The sequence below is a fragment of the Pan troglodytes genome, chromosome 22 (genome assembly GCF_028858775.2).
Source record: "Pan troglodytes isolate AG18354 chromosome 22, NHGRI_mPanTro3-v2.0_pri, whole genome shotgun sequence".
Taxonomy (NCBI): domain Eukaryota; kingdom Metazoa; phylum Chordata; class Mammalia; order Primates; family Hominidae; genus Pan; species Pan troglodytes.
Window position 1 is genome coordinate 12,059,660 of NC_072420.2, and position 4,060 is coordinate 12,063,719.

Consider the following 4,060-nt stretch of genomic DNA (forward strand, 5'->3'; position numbering starts at 1 on the left):
TTTGTTAGAAGTAGTGAGATTACCTCCTGAATGCTTTGCTGCTTAGAAATTTTTTCCACCAGATACCCACCAGAACTTGAGATACTCTCAAGTTCAAAATTCCACAGATCCCTAGGGCAGACGCACAGTGCAGCCAACCTTTTTACTAATGGCTAACTAAAGTCACCTTTGCTCCAGTTCCCATTAAGTTCCTTATCTCCATCTGAGACCTCCTTAGCCTGGACTTCATTGTGTGTCTCTATCAGTAGCTTGGTCACAACAATGTAACAAGACTCTAGTAAGTTCAAAACTTGCCCTCATCTTCCTGTCTTCTGATCTCTCCAAACCCTTCCAATCTCTGCCCACTATCCAGTTTCAAAGCCACTTTCACATTTTCCGGTATGTTTACAACAATATCATATTCCTCTACCAATTTTCTATATTAGTCCTTTCTTACATTGCTCTAAAGAAATACCTGAGACTGGGTAATTTATAAAGAAAAGCAGTTTAATTGGCTCATGGTTCTGCACATTATACAGAAAGCATGATGCATCTGCTGGGCTTCTGCGGGGGCCTCAGTAAGCTAACAATCATGGCAGAAGGTGAAGGGGGAGCCAGCACTTCACATGGCTGGCAGCAGGAAGAAGAGTGAGAGGTGGGGAGGTGCTATACACTTTTACCAACCAGACTCACAATAACTCACTCACTGTCACAAGAACAGCACCAAGGAGATGGTGCTAAACCATTTAAGAGAAACCGCCCGATGATCCAATTGCCTCCCAACAGGCCCCACCTCCAACAGTGGGACTTACAATTTGACATGAGATTTGGGTGGGGACACAGATCCAAATGATATCAATGTGTTAAAAGGAAAAGGAGATAGCAGTGGGAAATGGATATTTAACTTCAGTTTATGAGTTTTTATTTTAGAGTTCTAAAATTATGTCTTATACTGCCTATACAAGTGCTAGAATCATTTCTGTATTAAGTGGTAGATATTAATATCCAAATATCATACTTACCTTCTTTGACCTTGCAGTTTAGAGGGCATTTTAAGAAAGTAAACAAACACATTGATTTTTTTTTAAAGGAGACATTTTTCAGTAAAGGATGTAAGTATGTTAACATGAGAGATATAGAAAAATTACAGATGGACAGACAATCCTACATAGAAACCTAAGGAATCATTTAACTCAGACACAGAGATTGAGAAGAGTAAAGTGGGTGAAATCTGGGAAAGAGTGCTTCCAGTAGAAGAAACAGAATATTGAAGGAACAGAGATTGATGTCAAGAGTTCAGGGAAACAAACCAGAATAAGAATGTTTAGACAAAAGGCTGATGGTAGAAGGATATTGAGACTGAAAGTTATAGAGAGCACAGGCTTACTCGAAAATTAGCAGACAAAAGAACATCTGTAAGTTCAATCATGAAGGAGTGCCAGAATTAAAGAGAAAATAAGGAAATAATAAAGGGAATCTTTTGATGTGAGGAACCAATTGGGCTACCAACTCAGCCTGCCAGCCTGCCATTCCAGTGACAGTAGGAAATAAATGTTCTGTAAGTTATTTGGAAATTAGAAGACAAAGTAATTGTTTGTTCTATAGGTAGAGAAACATTTTTGTAAATGATAATACAGCTGTTCTACCGATTTCTCCTAATTTTCAAAATTTTTGAAGGGGTACACTATATTTTCATGATTTGTTCATTCTGATTTCCAACTCATATTTGTTCATCACTTTCTCTTTACTTTTTAAAAAGTTGAAAGACATTCATATCACAAAATTTTCACAGGATAATTTTTCTACTTGCAACTGTAGATTTATGTGGATATATACAAATCTCTCTAATGACACATCTAAAGATTAATGTTATGTTCTATTCCATAGGGAGCAAATATACCACATGAAACATTGCAACTATGAATCCAACTAGACTGTACGGGAAACATATATTGAAAAATAAATTAAAATTATAAGTTCTATGAGAAAACACAAATATTTGAGTAAAAAAATGAGAAAGGTTTAGTGGTGCCTTCTGCCCATGTTCGAAAAAAGGATTCATAATGAACAACTTTCTTTTCATGTATTTCCTACAATTGAGTAAAATAATAGGACTAGGTAAGTTTACTGGTTTGCATTTTTTCATCTGGGTCTGGTTTTTCATTTCAATTGTTAGCCATTGTATTAACTACTTTCACCATTCAAAGGAATGAATGATCTGCCATAGTATTTTCTGCAGTTCCATCTCTTGTTTTCAGTATCATTCCAATTCTGCATCTATCTAATTTTGATCTCTGTTCTATTTATTTTCCTGATTCATAACATTTTGCTTTGTGCTGAGCTCCTAATTGTCTCTCTGTCATTCTCAAAATTTTAGCCCTATGGTCTAAAAGATGCCCAAAAGAATGTAGCACATTCTAGTATATCAGTGGGACAACATAAACAACTTGCTTAATAATTGTTAATCTATTTAAAAATGAAACAGTGTTTTTCATTTTTTCAATCAATTTAACGCTGACTAGATCCTATAACTACATTCTACTTTTTATAACTAAAGAACGCCAGAAAAATAAATGTAATAGCTTTGCTGGAAAAGATTAACCTTACAATGCCTTCCTAATGACCTTACTTTTTTTTTTGAAAAGTGTTTTCTGGTATACAAAAATAATATTCTGAAATATCTCTGATATTTGATTGCCGGATTTAACCTACATACCTCTGAACCTTGGTTTTTCAGACATGCAAACTGCTTAACAAGTTCCAATGCATTAATCAATGCACCATTGCATAACTTACAGTAAGAAAAGTTGGTAGATATTTCAGCAATGCCATAAAATATGCTTCCATTTAACACTTTGAGACAACCAATACACTATTTATATTATTGAGACAAAACAAACCTAAGATCACAGAAAAATATTTATTTTAATAGAATGGTATTTAAGTAGATAGTTTTTTTGTTGTGTTTTTGTTTGTTTGTTTGTTTGTTTTTGAGATGGAGTCTCCCTCTGTCGCCCAGGTTGGAGTTCAGTGGCCCAGTCTTGGCTCACTGTAACCTCCCCTTCCCAAGTTCAAGCAGTTCTCCCTGCCTCAGCCTCCTGAGTAGCTGAAATTACAGGCATGCACCACCACGCCTGTTTAATTTTTGTGTTTTTAGTAAAGATGGGATGTCATTATGTTGGCCAGGCTCGTCTTGAACTCCTGACCTCAGGTGATCTGCCCACCTTGGCCTCCCAAAGTGTAAGTATATAGTCTAAATGATTATGGGTTTCAATAGGTTTTGCTAATTTGTTTTAGTTGACATACAAGAGCACTACAAAACCACATTATTTTATTTTAATTTTTATCAGTAAACTTCATTATATTAAAGGCCATATTGCCCACTGAATATGATTTTGATAAGCACAACTTCTATAATTTACAACTTACTGTATATGGTCTAATATAAATTACATTTAGCTATCTTGAATAAAAGATACGAATCCCCAAAAACTTAACATATAAAATAATTTCTACAATCAATTAAGCCACATGGGGCCTGGTGTGCAAGGGCTGCAAACAGCAGCATCCTAGGTAGTGTACAGCAGCCTGTTCCTTGTGTACAACAGCCTTTGCCATTGGACATTTATGTCTTGGATCTAGTGCTTTCCCTAGTCTAGGTTTAAGACCGGATGTAGTATGTCTTTGGAAAGCCTCAGGACCCAGAGGTCAGAGTTCACATTGGCCATGTTCATCCATACCAAGCTGCAAACCCTGGAGCATGTGATTGAGGCCTTATTTAGGGCCAAATTCAAGTTCAGTGAATGCCCAAAAAGCCACATCTCAAAGAAGTGCGATTTTACTAAGTTTAATGCATATACATTTTAAGACTTGGTGGCTGAGAAACAACTCATCCTGGATGGCTGTGGGGCCAAATATAGCCCTGGAATCATGGGCCCCTGGACAAGCAGCTAGCCCTGCATTAGAAAAGAGCTGCCCCCTCTTTACGCATGCCCACCAGTGAATTCTATTTCCTGTACATCTAATAAATCTATCTATCTATCTATCTATCTATCTATCTATCTATCTATCTATCATCTAT

The 4,060-nt window shown here is 36.4% G+C and overlaps 1 pseudogene; it reads left to right on the forward strand.

Moving 5' to 3' along the window:
• Positions 1-3,491: 3,491 nt before the first annotated feature.
• LOC129138358 (small nucleolar RNA SNORA70) lies at positions 3,492-3,586 on the forward strand (annotated as a pseudogene).
• The last annotated feature ends 474 nt before the right edge of the window (positions 3,587-4,060 follow it).